Source organism: Haemaphysalis longicornis, unplaced genomic scaffold (genome assembly GCF_048455015.1).
Source record: "Haemaphysalis longicornis isolate Haplotype H1 unplaced genomic scaffold, Haemaphysalis longicornis Haplotype H1 scaffold_12, whole genome shotgun sequence".
Taxonomy (NCBI): Eukaryota; Metazoa; Arthropoda; class Arachnida; order Ixodida; family Ixodidae; genus Haemaphysalis; species Haemaphysalis longicornis.
The window spans coordinates 105,755,350-105,778,900 of record NW_027526225.1 but is presented as its reverse complement, the minus strand read 5'-3'; positions in this window follow the sequence as shown (position 1 = coordinate 105,778,900).

Genomic DNA, 23,551 nt, shown 5'->3' with positions numbered 1-23,551 from the left:
CGAGCGCTGCTAAATAAACCATATATCTGCGTTCCCAGCGAACCTACGTTCCGCTGTCCCCTTGGGCGTCGCAGCCACCAACTACATTCTAACTTACGCGTCAGGACAGTTCAAGGGCTAATAAATCGCGCGAATGGAAAAAGAGTGGCACGTCACCTGCGGGAGAAATTTACCATACGCCGTATGCAAGAAGCAAGTAACGACGCCAAGCACGCAGACTCTCAAATAAGCTTGCCTCCAAAGGGAAAGCGACGGTTCGCTATTACCTCAGACATGTTCGAATACCGTCTCCTCCCGACAACGCGCGACTTTTCTTTGCCCAATGTAATACGAGCAACGTTCCGGTCCTTTTAAATTTCCCGTCACAGCGCGCCTCACGACACGCCAAGGCAGCGTCGCTTTAAAATTTTCAAAAGAACGTTTAAAAATTCGCATACAGTTTAAAATTACACATTTACGTCTGCTGAAAGGTTTTCAGTACGCGAATAAACGTTTCAGCCGTTTCAGTAGCTGCAAGGTTTGCAGGTCACGTGACCTGGACACGTAACGTAGTGTCACGTTTCTACACTACGAACCGCCACCTTTTAGATTTCCGGAAGTTTAACGCCAAATTAAAATTATCTCCTTCAATATGTTGATAAACTGCTTGTGGTTGTCCCACTATATAAGATGCTGGCTTTCATATGAGCCAGAGAACATACACTCGACAAAAATCGGTTGCCTGTCCCGTTGAACTATAACGAAATCGCTTTATCAGAAACGTCACTTTACTCGAAGTGTTCTACGGTTCCCCCTGTCTTGTACTGAGATCATTATATGTTCACTTTTATCGAAGTATCGCTTATAACGAAGCCAGTTCCCTGCCACGATAACACCGCTATAGGGGGTGGGGGAGGGGGGGGAGGGGTGTATTGTAATTCCTCCGCTTCGCTGCCGGTGCCATTATTACCATTTTACCATCTTATGTACCATTTTATTTCCGGGGCGCTATTTACAGCGGCCTGGAAGTAAAATGGTACACAAGAATGAACAAGGTGCGTGATTGAGATATGCCTGCAGCCGTAAAGCCTAACGAGGCGGGCCAATAAAACAATACAATAAAAGAAAAACTACCGCGACACGTCAAGAGTGGCGACCGTCTGGAAACTGAACTGGTTCCTACAGCCAAAATCTCCGTCACATTCGCCTCACGAATGTCGCAAACAAGCCGACAAAGGGAGACGAACGGAGAGAGAGAGAGAGAGAGAGAGAGAAGGGTCGCGTTTGTTTTTCAAACGAGACTGTCAGAGTAACGCGATAAAAGGCGTATGTACAGCGCGAGTCCCTACGAACACTCCAGCCGAATTTTACGACAAAACGGGGCCCGTAAAAAAATGAATTCCGGGCAAGACGCCTGCACGCATGAAGAGGGAATGCCGCGAAACCTGTCCAGGCGTTGGAGGCGGAGAAATAACATTCCACCCGACAGGAGTGTTCCCCGAACCTCCATAAAAGAGAGGGGATTGCATAAGGGGGAGGTGCTCAGCGGTTCGCCTGCCGCCTACCAGCTATACGAGCGGCGTACGAGTTCAATGTAGAGAGACTGCCATACCGAGCGTCATCCGTACGCCGCTCGGACTGCCTTTCCTTCTGACGAAGAAACGGACTGGAAAGCGACTGAATTCGTTATGAGCGGTACTACGTTCAAAGCGGTGACACGCTCTCCCTGCACTGAGTCATCTCCATAAGAAAAAAAAAAAAAAAGAAAAAACTCCGAATAAAGCTTTTTCGTTATACCGGTTATGTAGTGCACTTAACCTAGCTACGGCCCAATTTTTATAAGGTCAGGCGGGGGGTGCTTACAAGATAGTTTTCAGCACTCCATATGCTACGTCTGTTCCGTGGTTACCGTGTTGACCGGGACTCAACTGCGCCTGCGCGCGCAGGCACGGTGAGGAGGAAACCCCCAAACGTAACGAATGCGCGGGTACGGCGATGGCCGGCCCGCGGAACAAATCCCCCCCGACCGGAACGAATGCGCAAGTGCACAGTCGGGTCCCGGTCCACACGGCACGAACGGAACGGACGGATCATACGGAGCATTCTGCCGGCGCGAGTGCGGCATGTCGGGAAGACACTTCTGACTGTCCCCGAGAAACATTACGGAATGAAGGCTGGGATGCTCTACCCATTGCGACACGGCGTGTACAATTGTACACGCGATTTTAAAGAGCATTTTTGTGAGTTACAATCATCGCTATCCCCACTTGAACCACTCAGCCATCATCGGCATTTCCCGCTCTACGGAACGGTGCGGCCACCTCGTGAATGCCGCGTCTTTACCATACATACCAAAACAAGAGAGCAAGATGGACGCCTCGACGTTCTAGGGCGCGTCAAGTAGGCCTTCTTGGTGTTACCTTTCCTGTCTAGTTAAAGCGTTTATCAAAGCAAAACTGAAGCTGTTACCTTAACATATAAGGGCTACAGATCACAATAATGCGTAAACGTTTTCTATTGTAGCAATGCTTAGGAAACGGTGGTCACATTTACGATGGCATGTTTAGGATTAGGACGCGACCTAATTTATTAACTACTTATGAGATCGGGTTGTTTATGGTTTTTAAGTGAAACTTTGGTTATCAAAAGCATGCACAGTCAGTTACAATTTTTTTTTCTGACAGCGACATCCTAATGCGTGTCGCAAAGGGCGTCTGCTGCACTTCCAGATGGCCCCTTCTTCGAGAGTTCAACACCGACCGCAGTGGACCGCCACCACTCCACACTGACAGCCCACGAGTTGGCTCAAAAGTCGGCGATGCAAGCGCCACCGCTCTATAGCTGGCGGCTAAGAAAATACACAAGGCTCGGTGTTGCTCAATGGCATCGCTCGCTTTGCAGTTACTCGACAAAGGAACGCACCCTTTCAAATTACTTATAATTCACTTACTGCCGCCGTTTAGCCTCCGTTTTTTTTTTTTTTAACTCGGCTACATCCAGTCCCGAATATTTTTTTTTCTATACGACCAAAACTGTCTGAAACTCCACACGCATACGCTGGCACCTCAGAGGTCGGCGAAAGGTGACCGACAAAAGGGTATTCAGAAAAATAAGAATAAGAAACAACTTCTAAGCGCCTTTAGTTGAACTAGTCGGGCTGAATAATGAGAGGGAGCTGCAGCGATGGGCCCCCGCTCGCCACTGTGAGAAAGTGCGTTTAACCGAGCAAAGGTCGCGCCAGCACGGCTACCATAACGGGCACGCATAAACTCGGTCGCTGCACGGATAAAGGCTTCCGAAATAATCAATTCCGTAAGTTGAAATGGAGCGAAAGCAAAGTACACGAAACCACCATTCAAGCCCCGACGCAGAGGAGCGCTTTAAAGTAAGAGAACAGAACAATTCCGCGCACAGACACCGAGAAAGTTCGATACAGAGAGAGAGAGAGAGGGAGACGTTGATATAACAATCTATTTATTACCTCTAAAGAAACTCACGAGCACCGAGAAGCAGCCCCGACTAGTGTCACTAAATAAAGGCTTTTAGAGTACCCGCACTCTTTTCTCTCATTGTTTTGTGCCGCCAGGATTTTCATTGGTCGGACGGCACCACGTGATATTTGTTTACATATGGGCGCAGCCTCTTTGTTTCTGGGCGTCTCTCTCTCTCTCTCTCTCTCTCTCTCTCTTGCGCCGGTCGCACTCTGCCCGTTACAACCGGAAGCGGTTTTGTTGGGAGAGATGGCAACACAGCAAGCCAGAAACAAAATGGCCCCCAGACGCTTTCGGGTGCACGAAGTGGCGGTATTGTTTAGCGCAGTTTATTTAGTGACGCTAGCAACGACGGGGATGGAGAGACGAAGAGTGCGGAGAAATAATACCGTGAATGCGAAACCGGGGTAAGGGGACGAGGAGGACAACGAACGGCGGGCTTTTCAATCTTCCCAAATGGGAGTACCAGGAATGGAAGGAGCACGCTCGAGGAGACGACGTCCCCGCACGACTTTCCCTTTCTCATTGTGTACAGGTGTACGTGTAGGCATACCTCCTGTCGCACAACCGTGCGACTACGCAGTCGAGAAACCCCCCCCCGGAGAAGAAAGAGAGAGAGGGAGACCCGGTTGCGACGAGATCGACCTTCACCGGGCTCGCTCGAGTGAAGCATCGGCGCAGGGGAGGGGCAAGAAGGATGTAAATAGTACCGGCGGTAGGAGCCGTACGCTCCTGTTCGACCTGCGACCGGTAGATAAATCGACCACCCCACAACGGAAGCTGGCGGGGATCGGCTGCCGTGCGCGCATACTTAACGAGCTCAAAAAAAAAAAAAAAGTATCACGCAGTCCCCTCGTTCCGAACAGGAAGTTCTAATCTAAAAAGAGCCGCACAAGGCTGCGCACACGCTCAAAGTGACGGCTGCAAAAAAATCGAAGCAGAGCGTACGGCTGCGACACGAAAGTTCACTTCAATTCTGGTCTACGAAAGAACGCCGTCTCGCCCTGGGTGTGCGTGTTTGTGCATCCCCCTTTACTTGGCTTTTTTTTTTTCCTTACTATAGCTTCTCCCAACTATATGAAGTAGCAAGCAAACACGGCGCACTACTGACTTTTTCACACCCATTAACGGATACCTTCCCCTCCTTCCTTTCTGTCTCGTGGCAACAACGACCCCTCGTATTCACGGCGGCAGGTCGTCATACAAAAAACCAAGCCTCTCGCAGCCGTAGCGACAACGTCAATAAAACCGTCGTGCTCGTCACGGCGTCAGTGCGCCACGTGGGGAATACAGCCTATACATACTACTTTCAGCTATTATGTCGCCCTGCGAACAGTGTGGTAAAAGTTCAAGTGTATGCTTTATTTTTAGACTTGTTTAGTAGTTACCATCTAAACTATTCTTCTCGGCTTTGCGTCCGGCGGGCTTGGTATGTATTGCTTCTTTCCAGCATATAAAAAAAACTAAAAGGAGACAATGTAGGATGCCACGATTTCCGTACAGTTACAAAAAAAAAACGCTGTGCGTTCAGAAAAGTGTGCTTTCACACTCGACGTGAAATCTCCACTATATTTTTCTGCGAAAAAAAATATATCCCTTCCTCGCGCTTGTTAACCACGGGTTAGAAACTTGCGGTAAGCGTAACGTACAACAGTTACAAAAGCTTACAACCCATATAAAATTCTAAAAACAAAAAAAAAAGTTTCTCCTAAGAGCTTCTGAGAATCGTGCCCGCCAGCACAAAAACGTCATGATCCACGACGCAGCGGTTTTTTTGAGCACAGCGTCAGGAAAGCATTCGATATAAAATTGTAATCTAGGGGCCGTGATGGCGCGGCGCCAAGCCTGGCGTCATCAGTGTTATTATATATAAATAATATACACTTATTTTCTACTCACCTCTACGTTCATCTTTCAAACTGTAAGCTATGAAAGAGACAACTATATCTGCCATACAAGTTTACGGCAACCAAAAGGCAGACACCGGAGCGGAGAGGAAAAAGTATTACGAGAAATATAGCAATTCTCCAGCAAAGCTGTGACAAAGAATGCCTCGCCTAACACTGAACGAAACGTAGCCAATACAAAACAAAACAAAAAAGAGAACGCAGAGCAAAGGCATAAGCAACGATAGAGTAACCTTGAAAGACACGTCAACCGGGAAACAGGAGTCAATGATCCGGAAAACCACTACATTTTCGACCTTGCAAAAGGAAGTGAGGAGGTGTCCGACAAAATCTTTTAAACAGAACAAACGGGCAAAGGAAAAGTCACAAATAAGTAGGAGGAGGAAAAGACGAAAAAGCGAGATATTATATAAAGGGAATATGATATAATTTCTGGCAGCCAGGCGGCCCGCTGCGTATCGAGACGCCAGCGGAGAAGGAAGCCGCAACACCGGAAGTAGCTTCCCCGGCCTGTCCTCACACGGAAACGGAAGACGCCGCCGCGACATCCGTAACGGACGTTGTCGCGTGGCGCTCGGTGGGAGCGTGCCAGGGAGGTTCCTCTCAAGATTCCCACGCGCGCTGAACAAAGCAAAGAAAGCCGGAGGTCGGTGAATGAAAACGCCAGAACCGGCAAACTTGCATACAGAATGCAAACAGGAACGGTAGCACCACGTCAGTACTTTCAGCGACGATTCTATACCCGACGTCCGAGTACCATTACTGCAAGAATATGGGCATCCCCGACGGGTGGGGAATTGGCGTCAAGCTGTGAACGCCGCCGCTTGTAAGCCATCCGAAGGAAACGTTGAGTTCAACACGGTGTAGCGCTGCCTATTCATCCTCCAGGGCTCCACGCACCCACTCGAGCGCTATCCCTACACAGCTATAAGAATCTCCCCCCCCCCCCCTTTAAAAAAAAAAAGATAAAAGAATATTACACTGAAAACGCGAAAACTGTCTGGGACCATCGTCGCCAATGGCACCCACTTAGAAGTCCATGCAATCTTATACCCCTGTCACACGGGCACTTTTAATCGCGATTGAAGTGAATCGCGATCGAGTTTTCGAGCGCGCTCGACGGAGTCGACGCACTGCCGCTGCTACACGGCCCGTTTCTATCGCGATCGAAAAGTTGCACCGGTTGCACTCGTGTTCGCCAGATGGCGCTAACCATGTACTTGCGGCCGGCGTCTGGTAACTTCGCGCGGTCGTAGGTATACGTAACTATGTAAATATTACCTCACGCTTATTTGGGTCAAGTTATTTGACACAATTTGTGGCGTTAGTTGAAGTTGTCACATTCTGTGCCATTACTGAGCGGGGACGAGAGTATCGCCGCTTTCGTTCGATCGCGCTTGGAAGCCTCGATCGGGCTTGAGAAACCAGGATTGAGTTCGAGCGGGATCGAGCTCGATCGCGATTGAAACTGCCGTGTAGCATGCGCCCGATCCGGAGTGGCCGTGTGACAGGGGTATTACACCCCTGTCACACGGGCACTTTCAATCGCCATTGAGTCGATCCGGATCGAGCTCAATCCGGATCGGGCGCTGCTACACGGCAGTTTCAATCGCAATCGGGCTCGATCCCGCTCGAACTCATACAACGTGCCTATTTAAGTCCACTTACGCCAAGTGCACTCGGGCTTTTCGAATGAAACTTTGGCTGCGCGCTGCTAAACGACGAATCAAAGTGACCTTGGCCATGATGTCAGAGACAATAGAAGGCGTAAATATTACGCAAAATGGCTTGAAATTTTCTCTATTTATCACGTGAGCAACAATGTAAACATTACGTTGTGTTTGCATTGTTCGAAATCGCAATCCGCGCCTCGCACAAGTCCACAAAAAAACGGAGTCGAGACGGCAACTGAACACCGGCTCTGTTATCTTCACTGTTATTCACTGCGCAGTGAATCGCAGCAGCATTATAATTTAGGGAAAATTTTCTGAAAGTGTAGAGTATAACAGAGAAGGCTGAAACGGAAAACAACCACAGGGCCACAAGAAGCCACCTACGAAAACGCCGCAGAGAACGGCCGCCATGGAGCAAAACCCCACCAGCGGCATTGGCACGTCGTTGAGAGCGACGCTATTTTCTTGCTTGTCGTCGCCGCTTCTCTTTTCGTAAAAATAATTTAACGACATATCTATAATTAACTTGTGACATTACTTATTATTATCTAAACGCTTGTTTTATGTTATTTCTCCCGATTTTTGACCCCTGCGGCCGAGACAACTCACTCGGCGAGCCGGCCCGGGTAAAGTGTGTTTCGGAAACAAACTCAGCTTAAAGTGCGTTCGGTGGTAAGTGTCATTCGGGTTTGCCGTTTAGCTGCGCCTGAATGACATTTTAGCCGAGTGTACTCTGTGGAAGTGCACTTAAATAGGCACGCTTGACAGGGGTATCAATCCTGGTTCCCCAAGCGCGATTGAGGTTTCCAAGCGCGATCGGTCAAAGGCGGGGATACTCTCGTCCCCGCTGAGTAATGGCGCAGAATGTGACAACTTCAACTAACGCCACAAATTGTATCATATAACTTGATTGATGATGATTGTGGGGGTTTAACGCGCCGACGCAACGCAGGCGATGAGGCGCGCCGTAGTGGAGGGCTCCGGATTAATTTTGACCACCTGGGGATCTTTAACGTGCGCCGAAATCTCGCACACACGGGCGTTTTTGCTTTTCGCCTCCAGCAGAAAAGCGGCCGCTGCGGCCGGGAATCGAACCCGCGACCTCGTGCTCAGCAGCGCAACGCCTTAGCCACTGAGCCACCGCGGCGGGTTTGTATCATATAACTTGATCCAAATAAGCGTGCGGTAACATTTATATAGTTACGTATACCTACGACCGCGCAAAGTTACCAGACGCCGGCCGCGAAGTACATTTTTAGCGCTATCTGGCGCACGTGAGTGAAACCGGTGCAACATCTCAATCGGGATTGAAACGTTCCGCGTAGCAGCGGCGGTGTGTCGAGCGCGCTCGAAAAGTCAATCGCACTTCGCTTCAGTCCGGAGTGAAAATGCCCGTGAGAGAGAGAGGCCATAGCGCTCTGAGAGGCCATAGCGCTCCCGAGCAAAACCTGAGACAGGACAGCTACAGCTCAACAAATGTATGTTCTTCAGGTCCTGCCTCCGCAACGTGTGCCCAACCAAGTTGATAAATTAGCGGTGGCATAGCTCGGCTATGCCAGGATATACGTAGCGTGAGCTAAGTAAGGTGCAGCTGGTTATTCTTAGGTTTCCTGCTTGTCTAGGATTAGTTGATTATCATGCTTACTGCTGCTAAAACGATTTCCAATCCAATCCAGTCCCTGCTTCTCGCGCATGCGCAGCACGGCTCTCCAGGAGCCACGCGAAACAGGCTATCGAGCGGCTCCGGCGCCGCGTCAGACTTTGCTACTGCGCAACGGGGGTGCACAGCTAGGCACGCGCCGGCGCCAGTGCGTCTGCAGCGGCTATGGCGCCACCCCTCTGGAATGTGCAGACCCAATTCTCTACAAACCCGTACTTTAATTGGATTTTCAATCCAATCCAATCCAATCCAATCCAATGCTCCTCGCGCTTGCGCAGCACGGCCCTTCAGGGTCCACGCGAAACTGCTCAACCTCGGCCAGTGTAGCTTACGCTACAAAATACACTGCAGGCGCTAAGTGTCCAGGTGGTTGCCCTGCTTCGGCATACACAAGCGAGGTCTTAACGAAGCGCAACACGCGGCAATCTCGGGATCAGCGTCCTTCTTCCCAGGTTATCTTTACGGCTTTCGCTCGCAACACCGGGTGCGGAAGGTGGCACAGGGAGGCGGCCACCAGAAGCCACGAGATAAAACATAAAGGAGGCGCGCCTACGGAACGAACGAGGGCACCTCTCTTCCGTATCTTCGGGCCAGCGCGAAATTGCGGACGTAAATCAGGCGGACGCCGAGCCGCTCTCTCCCGTTCAAACGCGGAGAAACCGCCGCATCGAGTCTCGCGCCGCTGCCAGCCATCCAGCAAGCCCCGAAAAACTCGTCCGGGTCCTCGACAGTAGCTGGCGCGCACCATCGCGCGTCAACTCTGGCGCCTCCCTCCTCCTCCGCCTTCGTTTCAACCCTTCCGTGCCTCGGCTTTCCGCGGAAGCACTTTGCCGGAGAAAGCCGGAGGACAGCGTGCACCCGACCCGCTTCGGCCGATGCTTCCTGATACCAATCGCTTCTGGAAATCGGCCGCTTCGCAGACTCTCTACGCCCCCCCCTACCCCCTCCCACTTCACGAGAAAGCGAAGGCATCGGAGTGCTTTCGTCAGCACCCCCCCCCCCCCCCTGCTTCCCCACACGAATGTACACACTTCCAAAATGCAGGCGTGCCTTCCAGGACAGCTCCCTCGAGAGCACCTCGATAAACAAGGCCCGCAGCTCTCCCACCCTCAACCGCGAGATCTCACCGGGAGAGGGCTAGATGCTCCACCTCATGAAATCGTGTCTGTCGATGTGTGAAGCCTGCCAATCAATCAAGGTCGCAGCGACAAAAAAAAAAATTTACCATGCCTTCCTAAATACAGTTGATGGAAGTGGGGAAGCTAAATGTGCGTCGAATCTATCGTCGAACTTCCAAAGACCCAGATCGCGAACGAAAAACGAACCCATGTGACGATTTTTTCGCGCACTAAGTAAACGCGTCTACGAACGATCTAAACGTATGCCCCCGTACGTGGTTTATGAGATAATGGTATACCGTCGTATTCCTTCATTACGGTACATGCGTGTGTTGTCCAATCTAGAACCGCTCCTTTTCAATAAAACTTCGTATTTGAAAAGCAGCCTCCGGTGCCTACACAAGCACCTTCTACTCGATAAAACGACAGAAAACTGCCGTCTGCTACCTCACTCCTGCCAAACGCTATTGTTTGCCAAAGTATACGTCGGGTTTCGGATTTCGCGCCTTGATCAACGCTTTTTTGTTTGATACCAGATCAACGCTTTGTTTTGTTGTTGTTGCTAAACATGCGCGAAGTGACTACTGCACGATGACATAAGCACTGCGGATTTCTTCTCGCCTAGGCTTGGTGCCTGTATTTAGCACAGGTAAGAGTATTCTCGGGTAAACCCGCGTATATATACTCAACCGCACACGCCCATGCGTTTCTAAGCGTGCATCCATTAATACTCACTGCAAAAGTGCACAAGTACTGATGTGTAACCTTTACTCATCCGCGATCACGCTATCCTATCATCATCATGAGGTGGTCGTCACGTCACGTTCACACCTGTAGTGTGGGCCTGTATACAGACATCATGGCACTTGTGCGCTCACGGGTGTGCGCTTTAACTCGTGAGTACATCAACGCACAGGCATTGAAGTAATCACGAGTAAAAGATTGCACAGTATGAGCACTTGAAGTACTTCCGAATTAATCAGCACGCATTCGCCAGTGACCGCGCAACCATCAGCCCGTAATAACGCCCGCACATTTAATCCGGGCCCGTACTCACCACCATCACGCGTTTGGTGACTACTACTACTCACGACTTCCATTCATGGGCATCGATCGACAGGGTGGTGCAAAAGGGGCACGTGACCCCCCCCCCCCGCGATTCAACTGGTCCCCCCCCCCCCCCTCAAAACAAAATCCTGCCGACGCCCTTGCTACCAACAACCCCTCATAAACAAATGAAAAGCGAACACGAAAATGTGCACCAAAGAGCACAAATAGCGCGATTTCTTTCCACGTACAAGCCAAAACTAGCGTGGCACAGTTACAGAAACAAAGTTGGGAAATTCGGCTTTCCGAACACACCAATAGCGCGTCATTATTTGACCTCAACGAGCAACAATTTTAAATTTCCCGGGTTCTGGTTCACATTTTCGTGCTCGCATTTCATTGGTCCATGACTGTACCTGTTAGAGAAGCATGCGGCGCAAACAAGCACACGGCCGCTCCGCGCGACGCGCTAAGACCGCCTTCTCTCTTCCCCGTCCCTCCTCCTCCCCCGTCCTCCCCATGGCAGCACAGCATCACGGCTCGTGAACCGGACGACCTTGGCCGCGACGGGGCAAGGCACGGCGCCTTCGTTTTCCTCCCCTCCGCTGCACTGCGGAGGCCGCCGCCGCCACAACCACACGCGGTAGCCATTTAAATAACCACGCCAATATCAAAGGTGCCGGGGAACGTGCAGGCGCGCCAGTCGCGCTGGCGCCGCCGAGATGATGATGCCCCGCGGCGGAACAGAGCGCCTCCTTTTTCGCGCCTCTTTCTTTTTTTGTTGTTGTTGTTATGATGACGCGGGAGGCCCCGGAGTTTTGTCGTCATCGAGAGTCACCCGGGTACGCTTCGCAGTAGGCGAGGCGGAAAAATCGAGCCAGCGTTTGCAGTCGCGTGAGACCCAGCGACCGACGGTGATGCTGTCGCCGCTGCAAGTACGCTCGATCGCGACCCCTACGGCTCGGCTACGGCAGAGCGCTGGGGACGGCCACGGGACGCTAGAAAACAGAACTGGCCGCCACCTAGGGAACCGGGCCGGCCGCGCATTGTACCCAGGTTACGCTTCAGAACGTACGGCACACGACGGCTCCCTGATCCCGAAGTCGACGATTTCCTCGCATTCGAAATTGCGCATAAGACACGTTGTTGACTGGAGACGAGCTTCAGATTAAGCTCGCCAGAACCTGGCAAAGGATTTCGAACCAAGAATGGCCTCCCGCGCCGGTTATCAAGCCAACTGATTGGTTTTTATTTCACCGAAGGTAGGATAACTGAAGGTCTCGTCGGGAAGGCGTAGTGGGCAGAAAAGGTGGTGGAGTCTAGCGTCACTAAATAAGCTTCACTACCGTCACTAAATAAATAAATAAAGCCTTTATTTAGTGACGCTAGCGGAGTCTACATACTCTCGTACTCGCAAAGGTAGGTCGGGTCATCCCAATCTTCTATGGGTCAGCCCTGTTCGTGGGAGACCAAGCAAAAGACACTTTCCAAAATTCTTCCCCCCTCTCTCTCTCTTTGAAAACAACTAACACCAAAACAGCCAAATCAATTTGGTGCAGACCCCGACGCTAAGCTGACCTGTGACAGCGGCCAGACTACCAATCACCAGCTGAACGCCAGTGAGAGCGGCTGTAAGCGACTACCGACAAAAAGAAGCGGATATAATATACACAACAGGCCGGTTTCTATCGAGGCGAGGAGGAGGTCAATCAGCTCCCCCTTCCCTTCTTCTCCGATAACACCGAGCGTCGCTCCCAGACCCGTTGAACGACGCGATAGAGGAAGGGGGGGAGCGAACGCTAGAGGCACGTGCGGGGGGAGGAGGCCTTAACGAGGTCTCAAGTCACGTCGTCGACGCCGCCGCCACCACCGGTCACGACGAAAACGCATGCCGCGCTAGGCCGCCGCTGATGCGAAAGGCTGGCAGTGTCGACGCCCCGGCGTCACTACGTTGCCGTGGCAACGGCGCGCGTACGGACCCCGGGTCTTTCGACCCCTTTTGACCCTCAGTGCGCAGTTGCCGACGAACTGAGAAACGAACAGCCACGATCCGACGACATTCTAATATACGGGAGCCATGAAGACAAAACGCAAGTTTGGTTCGATGCTAACACTTCGATGCAAATGTGTGTGGTTAATTACCACGCTGGTAACTATGTTCTTTAGTGGTGGTCCATAATACGTCACGGCTGCCTATTGCGTCACTGTAGCGCGAAATATCAGTTTTTTTTTTTCAGAATTTCTCCCGTTTCCTCTTTTTTTCTAAAAAGAAAAAGCGCCTAATGTAGCGGAGGGAGGTACAAAAGGGCTAGTTCGTTCGAACGGAACAAACTAAACTTGTTTATTGTCTTTGTGGTCCCTTAAACCGCACTGGTAAAGAATACAAATTGCTGACTGTACACCGGTAGAAGCAGACCTTGTTCTGGAAAGAAAATAGTGTGGCCAATTGTTGCTATCACTGGAGCCGAAAAAAAAAAAAATACTGTGCGACCTTTTTGGCCGAATACAAATAGATTGAGAAATACGCTGACGAATCAATTATAAAACGGAATCGGCACGCAACGGCAAATCACAGCAGCTGCTCCCATGCGACAAGCACGCTTTTTTTTTCGTTTTTTCTTTTTTTTTTTTTTTTTTTCAGGGTAAGTACGACTTCAGTTCCCGGGAACTCGAGGTTGCCGGTTCGGCAGGTTTCTTAGGCGATATCTTTTTTTTTCTTTACAACTTCGCCATATTCGTCGAAAACACGCCGACTTCCCTCGACAATATTCGGCCCGTTTCTGGATTCTCTGACATACCTGCTAGGTCCAGCAACGTAGCAAGTCCTGTAACTTTTATGTGGCGCCAATTATAACCGGAAGGCCAAGACTGACAACGGCATCAATACCAGCCATCATGTTTAATTTACTTCGAGAATTCAGTAATGCTAAGCCCAAGGACGCGGGTCCGATTCCCGGCCGCGGCGGCCGCTTTTCTGATGGAGGCGAAAAGCAAAAACGCTCGCAAGTTCGACATTTCGGTTCAAAATTAATGTCGGTTCTAAAATTATTAATTAAGGTGGTAAAAATTAATCCGGAGCCCTCCACTACGGCGCGCCTCATAACCTGTGTAGATTCGCGCGTTAAACCCCCATAATCAATCAAGAACTCAGTACGCCGTAATATGGAGGGGGGGAGCATTCAGACGCCCACGTTAAATTTTCCGACAAACATCCTACCCAGCTCTTTCCCACATGCACACTTCCGCCACTCGCCATCGCTGTATTTCTATCGAGCTCCTCGGCACCTGCGGCAGGCTGCTACATGGCCAAACAAGACACAAAACAATTCAACTGCGTCAAACTCACTCCGAACCACCGTTTCATGTCTGCTCTTTTTTTTCCCCTTTTTTCCATCCCCACGTGGCAAAGCTAACATTCTATTTCTGCGCAAAGCACGGCTTGTCGCGTTTTCTTTTTTACAGGCCCTCAGAAACCGTTGTTTCCGTCAACGTGCTCCGCATCGTGACAGGAAAAGGAACAGGAAACTCAGTGTGAGCCACACAGGGATGGTGGCGTACAAAGCAGCCGAGCGTTGCAAGCCCTTTCGCTACTTCTACCCAAGACCCCAACAACAACAACAGCGGATCACGCGCGAACAATACACGCAAGGCACGAGTATCACGCCACGTAGCACGCTAAGCTGCCAGCCGCAGTAAGCGTTGCCTCTGCAATCAATGCTCGAGACCTGCCTTGCCTAAGCATTTGCGAACACCAATATGCATCGCAGTTTGCGCGATTGCCTGCAGGTTCAGAACCGCCCAATAATACCCCGGCTACACCAGGGTCCGAACGTCATTTAAACTAAAATGTCGTTTGACTCAAATGGGGTGCTTCGAATGCCATTCAGAACTCCTCGTGTCTACAATATCGATGGCATCTGAAAGCTTTAACAATCGCTCTCCGTGCTGCATGGCGCTGCTCCTGTCAAGTTCTATTTTTAACGTCTCAATGAACAATCAAATTTAGCGGCAGTCTTTGGCATTAAAATGATACCAAATTATTAAAACGTAAGCTTTGATACGGTTTCTGCTTAATTCTGAATCGCAATCGAAGTTTTTTTTTTTTTTTTTTGCTGTTAGGCCACACTGGTTTGTCGCTTGCTCGCACTGGTGCTGAGAGTACGGAATTATTACGTCTTGATATCACGATTCAAGTGTACGAGAAATAAACGAAGTCGCACAATTAAGAATATTTTGTTTGTTTTAAGAACGCCAGTAATGTATTTGTTTATGCTGACTTGGAACGCTGTGCGCGTGAGTGCTAGAAATGGCATTTGAAATCCCAAATGTCTCTCTCGGTGCTCATTTGGCTCGAATGTCATTGGAGCCGAATGGCATTTCAAAACCCAGTGGACCAGCACAACCTCGCATTTGAGTCAAATGACATTTGGTTCAAATGACATTCGGACGCTAGTGTAGCAGGGGTATAGGTACGCTACGACGGCGGCTCGTTGGTACGTTAGTACTTGTCTATTTCGACTGCGCTGATTGTTGACATACGACGAACAAAAACACAAGGGACATTCACAAGAATGTCCTCGCATGCGAATGTCAACAAAACCATGGGAACATCCACAATGACCTTGACTGTGAGTGTTCCCTTGTCTTGTGAACGTCCTCTGTGTTTTTGTTCGCCGTATGTAAACAATCAGCGCAGCCGAAATGAATTATCAATAAGCCGGGACAATCAATCAGGGCGAACTGAGACTTTCAAGCCGAATCAAATTAGGTGCCAGTATACGGGAATGTTTTTCTCCTTTTTTTTCTCTCTCTCGCGGAGATTTAACGGATCACACTTTTTTTTTTTTTTTTGCGACCACCCCTAGTCCGTACATCACGACTACAGCTACTTATCACCGATAGTTGACGCCGTTGTTGAAGGAATTTCGCTAACTAGAGTGGGTGGCCCACTTAGAACGAGACTGCCTCGACGGAAGCGCCTAATATGAACTCAAGCACATTGTAGCGAACATCCTACGACCCGCCGCGGTGGCTCAGTGGCTAGGGCGTTGCGCTGCTGAGCACGAGGTCGCGGGTTCGATTCCGGCCACGGCGGCCGCTTTTCTGATGGAGGCGAAAAGCCAAAAACGCCCGTGTGTACGAGGTTTCGGCGCACGTTAACGATCCCCAGGTGGTCAAAATTAATCCGGCGCGTTAAATCCTACAGTCAATCAATCAACATCATACGCCCCAAATGTCAGCAGCGCACTTTACGTCTACCCTCCGTCTCGCGTACCGCGCTGTTTTTGCCTCGAGTAGCATTGCAAGCTTCCGCGCGGAGTGCACGCGCATAAGCGGCGCCAAAGAAGATCGTTCACCCTAGAGCCGTGACCGCGCCCATTTCAAGGTCGGTTCGTCACGCAGCGCGACTGGACGGTGGTGCGTTCATTCATGACGATGTGCGACGGCGAGGTATCGCCGGAAACGTACACTGCGAACATTAGGTATAGTATATACAAAGCACAAACGCGCGGAAAACGTATCGGCACCCTCCCCTGCATTGTTCTTTTTTCCCGCGTTTTTTATAAATGAAGCTGGTACACACAGCCAGGGTTGATTACACAAAGCGATAGCTATGCTCAGTTTTGCGGGTTTTTTTATTATTTACGCACTCTTTTTCTTTCTCACGGGATGCGCCGCTTCTTTTCCATCCTTTTCTTCGCCATTTCGCTGACGTCAGATGCGGTCAATCGCTCGCGCATGCATCCAGGGCCCAGTAGTTCGAAGTTAACTGCGAACCGATCAGCCGAAGAGAGGAGCTGAGAACTGTAGGGGGCGACCGCTCGATGAAAAGCAGTGTCCAACCCTGCGTTATCTTTCTCGACAAAACAAACAAAATAAAAGAGCACACAATCATTCTTCGCCACATACCTCTTCGTATACACCACATGTCAGGATTGATTTGATTGACTGTAGGGTTTAACGCACCGACGCAACCCAGGCGATGTGGCGCGCCGTAGTGGAAGGCGCCGGATTCATTTTGACCCCCTGGGGATCTTTAACGTGCGCCGAAATCTCGTACACACGGGCGTTTTTGCTTTTCTCCTGCGGCCGCCGCGGCTGGGAATCGAACCCGCGACCTCGTGCTCAGCAGCGCAACGCCTTAGCCACTGAGCCACCGCGGCGGGTCACATGCAAGGCCCTGTCGCCGCTCCGTTAGGGTGGCTAGAAGCACCCTATCCCCGTCACCGCCCACCAGTTCGTTTGCTCGTGCCCACAACCCACACCCTTCAGAGAACCCCACCCATGAGCCGTAGGAGACAGCACTGATCAGGCACGTCATCGCCTTGGCAACAACAGACCCTGGACGCACCTCGGGTACTCCCGGCCTCCGAGAATCAAGGACCACACTCCCCGACCTCTACCTTACGCTCAATAAATGTCAGTAACTACTACTGTTTCATTTCACTCATTCATTTATTCAATACTGCAGGCGTATAGCGCCCAAACTTCGAAGTCGAGCCGGCCATTGCAGCATTCCCACGCACGGCATTCTGACCAACAGACAGCTCGCTCGCTCCATGAATAACAAATATCGCTGAACGGCGGCGAAGCCGGTGATGCAGACGGTGGACCGGCTATTCCTTCCCTTTCGGCGCGGATTCGTCAGAAAGTGCCTTCCTAATGCGGCGGGCACATCAAAGCGCCGCAAATGACAGGCACACAAAAGCGACAACCGAAAGAGAGTAGTACGGGCGTAAAACGGAGTTCGGATAAGGGCAGAAATACCCAGAATGCACCAGCGCGGAAAGAGCCCGGGGGCCGCATGTGGCCCGAGAATGGTCGGGCTTGCCGAGCGGGCGTGCAATGGCTACGCCAAGGGCCCTTTTTTTTCTTTTCTTTTTCCCAGCCCGCTGGATGCCGCAAACACCTGTGGCGGACTTCCAGCGTATGCAGCCCAAGCGGCAGGCGGCGCTCATTTCCATGTCGTTGTTGTGCCGGCGACGCCACACACCGTTCGCACGCCACGCGAGAATAGGATCGAACGCCGGGCAGCCCTTTTCTGTTTATTAGGAGCGAAGCACCCTTAGGACCTCGCTTTGTCCGTGGCTTGTCCCTTGGCATCTGTGTACACAGTGTTGCGCATGCGCGAGGAGCATTGGATTGGACTGGATTGGAATTGGAATTGTATATACTGTACACACGCCTTGTCACTCGTTTACATGCACGAGTGGGCAATGTCACGGGTGATTTACGGTAAGAACGATCCATCCCCAATGCTTCGCCCACTCGTCATGATTCACTTCGTGGAGATGCGTGTATTTTTTTTTTCTTTTCTAACACCTGGAGACGAAAAACTTGGCATCCTACCACGCGGTAGGGTTGCCACCTTTCCCCAAAAGAAAAACGGCCATCCCGAGTGGGCAAGAAGGGGAGACGGGGTATACAGAAGGTTGAATTTGTGTTGGAAAACAGACGCCACGTGTTTTTTTTTGTGTGTTTTTTTGCCATGCAATGCCAGTTATTGTAGCGTTTTCCTAGTGAGAAATCAGCATAGAATTTGCGCAGAAAGTGACTAAGAGTATCTAAAAAGGAAATGCGAACGTGATTTTCTGGAAACACGTGACGTACTTTCTTTGCTACGTGTCCTTGCGCAGCTTGCCGGCCCATATTTATCGTCATAGTTGCTGAATTGACGCTTATGAAACGCCAAAACGATCACATTCGTAGCCCGATGGCCAAAAGAAACGGCAAATGACGGCCGGCTTTTAGGTATGGACCTGCAACCAAGCCGCTGTCCAAAAAACCGGTAGGGCCGGTCAAAAACCGGCCAGGTGGCAACCCTACCACGCGGTGAATTAGAAATTCGCGCGCGAGCGTGGTGCTGCATCTTGGTTATTCTTGGCTTAGCAAGGTTGCAGTTGCGTGAAAGAGAGAGAGAGAGAGAGAGAGAGAGAGAGAGAGAGAGAGAGAGAGAGAGAGAGAGAGAGAGAGAGAGAGAGAGAGAGAGAGAGAGAGAGAGAGAGAGAGAGAGAGAGAGACTTTATTTTGAAACGTGTGTCCAAAGGCCTGCTCGGCTTCTTGCTTGGGTTACAGGGACTCGTTTACGGTCCTGGCGTGTTTTTAATGTAGTTCACAAGCGTGGTCCAATACAGTTCTTCAAGCTCCGCAGGGGGTGTGACCCATGCCTCCCAGCAAGGAGGGCACTTTGTGGCAGGAATTGGTGGCAGGGAAGATCTCAGGGTGGTGTGAATGTTTGGACACGTCCAGAGGGTGTGTTCATTGTTGGGGTATTGGCCGCAGTGTGAGCATTTTGGGGCAACTGGAAGCCCATCGATGCAGTGTTGTATGTGTTGTGTTGGTAGCATACCGGTTTGTGCTCGTCGAGGAGGTTAGTTGTATAAGAATTTGAAAAGGCACTCACACAGCACAGGCTTCGTTCCAGGTTATGACGGAATGCTTGTAGAGCAGACGGACGTTGTACGATAATTGTGGTTTATTCGTTTACAATAATGTCTGTACTGGTAGGCGGCGCATCCGCACTGATCGGCACGTTCTGCGCATTTGTCACTTGTGCTGTATCAACCATTGAAGAACAGTGCCAAGTTCGCAACCTTCGCCCGTGCGCTTCATAACGTGAAGCTGGAGAAAATAAAAGCTGCAACAAAGGCAGCCCACAACCTACACCCCTACTGTCCACCCCCTCCCCGCTATCGTGGCTAAGTTCCTTGTCGCATTCGTTCCCCCTAGCTTTATGATCAGCCTGAGCAAGAAAGAGCAAGAAAGTGGCAGTTGGCTTTTGTCTGAGACAGCTGCTGCGTGCATGGAATTTAAACCGTTTCCCCCCTCCCTTGACTGTGCTAGCAAGCAAGAAAGCAACCAGGCATTCCTAGCCTAGTCTTATCCCTTGCCAACCCCATGCACACAAGCCCATGTCATGTGTTGGTGCATGGATAAGGTGAGGCCTCAAGTAGTTCCATATTGTTGCGCCAGACGTCTGTCCAGACCTCTCCAGCAGGCGATCTATACAGTATGGGGTTTTTTTTACCCTCCCCCTCCCTCACCTTTTCTTACATAACAGATTTGTGCCATATACATGCATAGGCCTGATGCAGTTCTCTTTACTCCACAGGAGATGACTGACCAATATTTATTAGCAACAACCTGTGCATCTCTTAGTACTTGCTTAGGAAAAGGCAAATTATACAAATCGCACCCAATAATTCATCCACCTCCTGGTCCCATAACAGCTCGTAAAATTTTCAAAGGAAAGAAAACACAATTTCAAGCCTATCAGTGAGACGGAATTTATGAATTGGTCTGTCACTACTACTGAAAACTGCATTTCGCTTTTCAAACACAAGCATTGTTCGCACACACACTATGTACACAGTTGCCACAAATTACTTCAAGCTGCGTGTGATATTTAGAACAAGTAATTGTTCCCTTGGATAAAGAAACTGACACAATATTTTTTTTTTTTTACCCTCTGTTTAGTTCCCAGCTCTTGGTGAAATGACAAAAGCCAACCAACAGCTGCCTTTCAACAGAAGAAGCCAACACACCTTTTGGTACAACGTGGGGCTTTCAAATATTTCTTTAAACGATGCCGCTGTTTTGATGACAACGCTGTGAACTTGAAGTTCTCACAATAATTTTTCTATTTTATGGTGTGAGATTACTGCCAGCCTACCCGTCACCGCATTGTATTGCACAACTAAATCATGCTGCAGGCACACAACTGAATCATAAGCGTGATATTATATAAAAAAAGAAGATTTTGAAAACTGCACCACTTTTTTTAAGCTAATTTGCTTTTCACTTCAGTTAAAGACTGTTCATCGAGTCAAACACTCCAATTTTTCACGATGCCGCTTTCCATGTCCAACATGGCTGAATCACATCACAACAGAATTTTGCTGGCATTCACCATTGAGGTGCATTTAAATAATGTATTTGTATCGGAGCAGTGAAGCACCCCTTCCCTAAAGACTGTACTGAGTGTTCGACTGCTACACCATTATTTTCGAAAAATGTCTCCCCGATCCATAACTTCTTTGCACCGAAAATGATATTTAATTATCACAAACCAAAGTTATGCTTGACCACTGTGGTAGAGAAATGCTTCTCATTCGCAAAGACTGAGACGACACTGTAGGGAAGAGAAAGTTTGGGAGCGAAAGCTGTTTCTTAAGTGCAATTAATGTAACCTTTTTTTTGATGGGAAAGATCGTGTAGAAAACCGAGGTTTCCATTTTTCTTGAAGAGTGTTTTGTGACAAGGGCTTTGGCAGGATTTTGCCTTGAGAGACAAAAATCCGTTGCACTGCGAGGGGCAGAGGAAAAAAGCGAGGTGGGGGGGTGGGGGTGTAGCCAAGTGCCCCTTTCACACCCCTCTGCCGACGCCCGTGACTTGTGCTAGTGACTAGAGTCACAATTTCTTCTTGCAGTACACGTCATGTAGTCAAGAACATACTTCGGGTTGTTCTTATACCCTGAACACGTTTCAGGAGATTCGGGTTACACCCGATTTCTCCCCGAACCGAGCTATCTGCAAAGGAGCTATCTGCAATATTGTGGTCTGACACTCTGCCGTTCTTAACCAGTACTTGTTGGAAGCAAGCGAACGAGCACGCCTTGCGAACTCATTGAGTATTGGAATGACTCTACCATCCGCAACTTCAGGCTGGAAAATGCTACCCTGACACTGTTGTGCCCAGCTAATGGAAGCTGTGTTGTCGAGTGAACCTTCTCCCAGTTGAGATACGATCAGCGATCAGACAGGCCTCAAATGAAGACCGACAAGTTGCGCAAGCAGATCGCAGTAATGTATGTAAACAAGGATGACGGAACAATCGATGACCAGCTTTTCGTGAATAAAATGTTTCATTTGCTAGAAGTTATCAATGCTATTTACTGTCACTGTTTATTCATTTCCAAGCAAACGTCAAACTTCGGAGAGCACTTTAAAGAGAACCCTGAAGTCCCAACGATTGCCAGTTTGAAATAAACACCAATTTTAACGCGTTAGAGTTAAAACATCTCGTGATGCCCTCTAAGATAAACAGAGTGCATTAAAATAAACTTAGTACATCTATTGATTTAACCCAAAAGACATCGAATTTCAGAATGGTTTCACAAAAACACCCGATTTCTCCCGAATATCAGATCGAAAAGTAGCACGCAATGTTTACCCCCGAATTTTGAAAAAAAAAAATTAAAAACCCAAAAACGAACAACCCTAAACATACTGAATTATTAACATCTCTGAAAACCACCACTTTGCCAAAGATAAAGAAAAAACATTTTTAGCACAAAATTGCCGCACACATTTTCAGCGTACTTGAGGAGCTATCTCGGATATCAAGTTTTGTATCAAACACGCATGCATCTCAGTACCTGTGCTTTATACTTTCAGCAATACATTTTTAAAATTCATATAGTCGCCTCATTTGGTAAAGCCAAAGGTCAAAGTTTGTGAAGACAACACGGACGTTAACAAAGTTTTGATGTGAGACACCCGCTACCCGCAACGCATCACCTTCACAAACTCTCGCGCGCGTGACTTGCTCTCACAGCTTGAGTGCTTCTCCATCACGACTGTTCTTCACTGCCACTCCTGTTATTAGCAAAGCCTAACAAAGCTTAAGAAGAGCTTAAGGTACCCTCCAAAAGCACATCTGCTGTGCACGTCATCAGCCCTGATACATACTCACGCATGGTGCTTCAAGTTCGAAAAAGACAAAGCACTTCTATATAAAAAGGAAACTATGAGATAATTATAAATCGTGCTTTCACAGATGATACGTACAAACAGGTGAGCATTTTACGCAGTAGTGCATGGCCTAGCCCCACGGCTAAAAATTACTCACCTTTTTATTACACACTTATGGCACACGTGTAAATTGTAAGAATAGATAACAGAAGGTATCCTGTGATAAAAACCTAAAACTCGGTTCACAATTTGGGACATGCGTTGCGACAGTCCACCACTGAAAACATCGTGTTTTAACTCGCATCGCATATTTTAGAGCCTGGTGCGAAGTACAGGCTCAATTGCTAATGTGTTTGATGAGCAACTTTTGTGATGGCGCTTAGGATACAAGCTGAAATAAATTTCTTTATTTTATCAATGTTTATTTATTTATTTAAAATACTCTTAAAGGCTCTCTCGGTATTCCATTTGAGGAAGGGCTTAGTAGTACAGCCAAGATTACAAGAACATTCAGGCACTGCAAAAAGAAAAAATAGAAAGACAATAGATGCAGTTCATCAGTGCAATGAACACGAAAAAAGGCAACCGGAAATACTTTTTTTTTTCACCTTTTTACAGCAGTGTGAATAGATTCCTAAATCTTGGTAACATCAGTTTCGGTGATTATGTGTCATGACAAGTCGTTCTCCTATAGAGTGGTATGAAAGACTGCACTCATGAGGATGGCCAACATAAAATGCACCAGTCTACTTTGGTAAAGCGATTCTGGTGTAGCAAGATAAGAGCAGTGAGTGGAAAAAGAATTCCCGACGTGATGCATGTTAAAAATGTTTTTCAAACAGTGACAAACCTGAATTTTCGCGACTAAGGTTCTGGGATTGCAAATAAGTTTTTTTTTTAATGATTTAATGTGGGAGTACGTGGAATATTCATTAGAAATCAAACAAACAGCACGGCTCTGCAGGACACCCAGGTAAGCAGT